Below are 6651 nucleotides of genomic sequence, written 5' to 3' on the forward strand. Positions count from 1 at the left end.
TAGAATATGACTCTAAAAATTAAAAATAAAAAAGATTTTTTAAAAAGGATTGGTAAGGTTTGGTTGAAAAAGGGAAAAAGAAAAATTCAAAAAAAAAAAAAGAAAAGAAAGTTAAAAAAAAAAACTAACTTTGAAAGACTAAAGAATCATGGGAAAAAAGCCATGAATTCTATGTGCAGTATTCCCCTAGCGCTGGAGTTCTGCCGTTCTCATTGATCCGTAAACTTGGTCTTGGCTGGCTGTGCTCACTGATCTTCTGGGGGAGGGGCCTGTTGCCATGGTTCTCAGATGTCTTTGCTGGAGGCAGAATTGCCCCGCCCTTGCCAGGGCCAGGTTAAGTAATCTGCTCAGTTTTGCTCCCAGGGGGAGCTTTTGTTCCCTGCAAGCTTTCCTATAGCTTTGGAGGATGAGAGTGAAAATGGCAGCCTCCCAATCTCTGCCCTGGAGGAGCTGAGAATTCAGGGCCCCACTCCTCAGTGCACCCCCAGAGAGAAACAGTCAGTCACTCCCGTCTCCCCGGTCTCTGACTGCACTCCGTGCTCACCTGGCCTGTGACCGAGCATTTCTATCTCTGGCACCCGACTCACTGTGGAGTCTCCAAACCCAGCAGATCCCTGCGGTGCGCTCCCAAGCCGCTCCTCCCAGGGGAGGAAGGGGAGTCTCCCCGGATCTGCCACTTGTTGGGTCCCTGCTGGAAGAGCAGTGGCCCGACTATGCCATGGATCATGGTTTATGGCAACCCGGAGCTGAGAGCCCGCTCCTCTGCTCCATCTCTGTGAGCTGGCTTCCCCGCTCTGATACCTGGGAGCTCTGCCGCACTCAGGCACCCCGTCTTTCTGTGCCCCCGAGGGTCCTGAGACCACACTGTCCTGCGAGGGTTCCACCCCTCCGCTTAGCCTCTGGAGCAACGTCCCTCAGTGGAGCCGACTTATAAAATTTCCAACTTTGGGCTCTGTTGCTCTATCAATTGCAGGTAGTGGCTGATGGAGGCCCCCTCCCCCACCATTTATTTTCCTGAATATCACCTGGGATTCACTTCTCCGCACATCCTACCTTCCAGAAAGTGGTCGCTTTTCTGTTCAGAGAGTTGCTGCTATTCTTTTCTTCGATCTCCTGTTGAGTTCGTAGGTGTTCAGAATGGTTTGATCCCTATCTAGCTGAATTCCTGGGACCAGACGAAATTTAGGTCTCCTACTCCTCTGCCATCTTTCTCCTCCCCCTGGGTCATTTTTTTCTAATGATTGTTTTTAAATATTGAGAGGATTGCTGCATAGGATAAAGAGTACATTAATTTTGTTATATTCAAATGGCAGAACTAAGACTAATGGGCAGAGCTATTAAGAAAGGAAGAGTTAGAAATCCAGTGTAAGGAAGAACTTTAGAACAATTAGAGCTGTTCAAAAATAGAATAACCCACTTTTTTAGGTAATGAACTCCCTCTTATTGATAGTGTCAGACAGAGATAGAAGGGACGTATATCAGGGATACTTTCAGTAAAATTTCTAAACTGGTTAGGGTTTGTGAAAAAGTGATTTCTAAGGTTTTGCTTTGTTTTTTTTTTTTTCCTCCGAAAAAGCCCTCTTGAAGTAGGTCACCAAAAATATTTTTAGAAGGGAGAAAACACTACCTTGGAGATAGAAAACTTTAAATCTCTGTCAGACTAAAGAGGCACAAGGACTTTGTAGCCAAATAAGCATTTTGAGAAATCTCAGCCCTGTCAATGAAATAAAATTTCTCTAGAACCCCATTTAATTAGAATATTAGGATCAGGCGATTTTTTTCTCTGAGAATAATGGAGATGTACTCCCTCTTCTTGTCCTTTCGTAGTATTCCAGAATGTTTGTCCAAAGAATAGCTGTTTACAAAAATTAGCATATTGCTTTTTTGTCCCTTGTAAATTAGCATCCCTAAGTGGCTAAAAGATTTTTCCAGGCTTCCAAGGGCCTCTATAGAATTCATCAGAGTAACTCAAGCTGAATACATTTTTTTGCTTACACGAATTTGTTGCTAAGCAGAAAATTTGGTACATCTAGTTATGTAATGCCACTTATCCTTCTCCCTAGGAAACGCCCCAATTTTCACCATGTTAGCCCCAAACTCAGCCAAAGCATACTTTCTGCTTCTTCCTGGATACTGGGCAACAGGGTAGTCTATGGGATGAAAAAAAAAAGGGGGGGTTCATTACCTCTGTCATAAGAACACTGAACTTAAATAAAAGTCCTCTAAAAATAAGTAGTTTCTATCATGAAGTATTTAATGGTGCCAGTTTTAAATGTCTTATTCTAAAGAACACGTAGTATATTTTCTGCTGATAAAACTTACATTCAAGACCTCAGAATACTTAGAAATGGATCTCAAACAAGATTCTTAAACTATCACTATACCAACTTTGCTACAAATGTAGGTCCTTCATATTCTGTGACAAGCTTAATAGAATATGTATTTATGATCTGCTTAGCCGTCGATTTTTAGGTCATTACTTAGCTCACTCCTGCCTTCTTACAGCATAATAATGGTAGCATTACATATATCCTTCATCTCTTTCTGTTGGTGCTCTCATCTTCTTACTCAGCAGTCTGATTCTTCACCAGCCAATTGGATTAGAATGTTCTTTTGTCTTTGTTACTGATCATAACAGCAGTTTCTCATTTCTAACGTGGTCTTATTGTAGAAGGATCTGTGTGAGTTCTTGAAGACACCTTGAACTCCCTGCTTTGTATTTCTTAGCTTCTTGAACCATGTGTTAATATCTTCGTTTGTTAAAGATTATTTTAATATTGTCATTTTGTCTGTACTTTTCACAGCAGTACATGTGAAATATACTTTTCACATTTTAAGAATGCTATTAGGATTAATATCAAATTAATTTGCATGTCCATGAACTCAAGTTTGTCAACAAGTTCTTATCCGTTGTTATTGCCTTCTTACATTCATAAATTTGAACAAAGACATTAGGCTGGTTAACTTAGTAAGTAATATATATTTGTGTGTATTGGGGGTGGTAGGGGATTGGTATTTTATGCCTAATCGTGGCAGTTATTAATTTGCCATCAACTCCATTATCAGAGAGCATTAAGTAAATGTGACATCCAAGAGGAACAAATCCTTTATATTTTCCGATTTATAGTCATACAAACCAGACAGAAATCTGTATGCTATAATAAAGAGATTGAAAGGAATTTATGATCTAGTTTGATTTACTGCCATTAAGAAAAATCCTGTAGGTATTTCTGAATTCAGAGGATAAAGTCAGTACCACCAAAAAGTTGATGTCAGAGCTGTGTCTCCTCTCATTTGGAATGTCCAACGATCTTTTCCATTGGTTCCAGGATGGATGGGGGTATACAAGACAATTCCTTCATGAAACAAGTCAATTTATATTGGAATGAATGTTGGGAAAGACTAATTTGCATGCAAAATGTATAAACTTTGTGGAGGTAAAGTTACTCTTGTTGTTCCTGATGTCCTTTGGGTGTTGAACTTGAAACCTGACTGAGCTTGAACTTGGCAATCAAATGGTTGAACTTTGATTTGTCAAATTCTTCTCCACCAAAATGGGTCTCTTCAGGTTTAGACTTCACTTTGAAGATTCCATTTTCAATAGGGAACCAGGTGATATCAATAAAGTGAAATTATTATTTGACTCTTTACAGCAATATTCTTGTCCAAGTAATAAGAAATGCCAGGAGGAATTGGCTCTTTCCTGATTCAAGGTCTTATTAAATAAAAGACACTTTCTTTTCTCTATGGAGGAAAAAAGAACAATTTTGGTATAAATCCTAAGTAACAAGGAGACATGATTCAATATTTAAAATAGAATGAATGATATAAAATTTTAAATTGTGAAGAATTAGTATATTCTTTTTTATGGTCTATTTTTGAGCCTCCCAGTGTTTAATGTCATACAATTAAATAGTTTTTCAGGCTTTCCCTTTATTATCCACATTTGGATTAATGAGGATAATCCAAATCAGTATTTACATTTGGATACTGATCTAGTTCTTTGTTTTCTAGTTCTGAATTTTCCTATATACAGGTCCAATGTCTTAGTAATAAGAAATAAAATGTTTAGTGGAAACTCAATTGAAGGTCATTTTGTCTTGTTCCATTTTAGCAGAACCACAAAATACCACACTTGGTGAGATTTGACTTTCCATATAATTTTCTACCCAATGATATAATTTCTTTATAATTTCCTTCTTTTCTGAGCCAGTTTCCTTATTAGCAAAATGTCTATTTGGCAGTAATATATTTGTTCTTTTAAAAATGTGGGAAAAAAATCTCTACCCACATTTTAATTATCAGCGGATTTAGTACATAATGTATTAACAAATGGCTGATGAGTTTGCAGTTTTGGTTTTGTTTGACTCACCTACTTTTTGTCCAACTAAGAGATCTTAGCAGGTGTGGGGAAATGTACTAGGTGTTGAAGGACATGCAGATAGAGAAAGGAAAAAATATCAAAAGCAAGGACAATAGGTGATAATCACTTAAATTCTTCATGGTGGTGATTTACCACATCCTGAAAGCTGGGCCCTTCAATTTTTTTCCTTTCTTTGTGGAAATTGTGAGGAGAGAAAGAATATAATATGCCAAAAATATGTCAAAAAATGAGATGAAAACAGAAAGTAATGAAACAAACTAATTTCATTCTCTATATGAAACGATAAAGGAAGAGGGGTCTTCTCATTTTGTCCAAATGTCATCTTCTGTTATTTCCTTTTGGGTGTTTTTTTCAAGGAAATCTATCTATCTATATATATATACCTATATATATATTTTTGCTCTGGATTTCTTTGTAGCTATGAGTATTATAGTTAAAATTTTTGATACTTACTAAGAATTATCAATGGCAACAATATTTGAGTAGCAGAAATTATAGGCAGTAAACAATGAACTGATATGAGAAAAGTTATGAAAAATGTTTCACACATATGTAAATTATTGCATCTTCATCTATTATTAATAATGTTAAATACATTTTGTCATTTACTTGAGTGTTAAGATTTTTTTTCATGTTAAGGCTTTATAATTAAAGGAATTTCTAAGGTCTTCAGTCTTTCTTTCATTTTACTAAATATTAAAATTACACTTTTTTGGATGCAACTTTATTTACTACTTAGCTGATGCAATGCTTAAACCTGAATTTTATTCACCAAGCTACAAGTGAGGATAAAAAAATTCTTCCTCATGTTTAACTGGTTTTTGTACTGTCTTGAAATATGCATGCTACATTTCTGGCATTTAATAGTTGCTACATAGCTTGATAACTATTTTTTACAGAAATCTGACTTATTTCTTCTCAAAGAAGATTGTGTTTTTGAAATACTATGAACATTTGAAACCTTGAGATAAGATTACACATGAATAGAAATAATAGTAAAATACAGAGAAGCAATGACACAGTAATACAGAAAAAATTACATTAAAAAAAGAAAAAATACATTTAGCTTTGGATTATGTCCTATGCTTAGAGTTGAACAGCATCATAATTGATATTCTATGAACTAAAGTAATTCCAACAAAATAATGGGTGAGACACAGAAGATTGTCTCAAGATGCATTAGAAAGCAACTTAATTTTTAATTCAGTGTCTTATTATCTGTAATTTTATGGGGAATGCTCAAATTGGTTGCTTTTATCACCTTAATTAATATAAAACATTGGCTATTTGCTTTCTCATCTCATCTCATATCGTATTGTGTTTCTCTGGGACTGGAAAAATAAATGAATAAGTGAGATATTATAATTTTTAAAACATGTAGTTTAGCAACTGAACAGCTGGCTAAATGTAGACAAGTAAATACAGTTGAGGATAATGGTTCAATAAGAACCATTACAAAGAAGAGAGGTGATTACCTAGCAGGAAAAACTTAGAATATATAGCACAGAGACCTGGATTTACCCATGGATTTACAACTAATATCTTTTTTTCTTTTTCTTTTTTTTTAAACAAGCTGTGGCCAGTTTTATTAAAGAAAAATTTTATGTGATTTACTTTTCACCAGTCTGTTCTGGCATGTTTCGAATGATATCAGAATCACCTGGATCAATGATAGCCAGTGTGTGTACTCTGTAGTATTTCCCCACATGCTGTGCCCAATTCAATATTATTGCCACTGTAGTGATGGACACCAGTTTTGGCCAACATGGCATAGTATTCTATCTCAGATTTCCTCAAGGCTGGGCAGTTGTTGGCGAGGATGACCAGTTTCGCTTTGCCATGTCTGATCATTTTCAGAGTCTGCTTGTACCCCAGCACGTACTTTCCACTTTTCATAACAAGCTGGAGCCTGGAGTTGATGGACTCCAGCGACTTTTTTGTCTTCTTTGTGGCCACCATCTTCCTGCCTTAGATGCGGGATGGCCCCAACCAAAACCAGCCGCCAAAATGGCCAGGAGAGAGAAAGGTAATATCTTTTTTTCAATTAGCCTCTCCGAGTCTTAGTTTTCCTATCTACAAAATGTGGCTTAGAATTTCTGTTACTTCAAGTGTTTTTAAAAGGAGGTAGTACATAAGCTACAGTGCAACAGCCATAATAACAAGATAACCTTTTCCATAGATAGCTTACTGGATTGTTGAATGAATCAAGTTTAACAGTATAGAGCTTTATAAACTGTAAAGCAATAAACAAATACTATTTTTAACAA

General features: G+C 36.3%; 1 pseudogene; it reads right to left on the reverse strand.

The window, feature by feature from the left end:
• Positions 1–5994: 5994 nt before the first annotated feature.
• LOC116634245 lies at positions 5995–6343 on the reverse strand (annotated as a pseudogene).
• Positions 6344–6651: the final 308 nt, after the last annotated feature.

This window comes from Phoca vitulina, unplaced genomic scaffold (assembly GCF_004348235.1).
Source record: "Phoca vitulina isolate PV1807 unplaced genomic scaffold, GSC_HSeal_1.0 scaffold9, whole genome shotgun sequence".
Classification (NCBI taxonomy): Eukaryota; Metazoa; Chordata; class Mammalia; order Carnivora; family Phocidae; genus Phoca; species Phoca vitulina.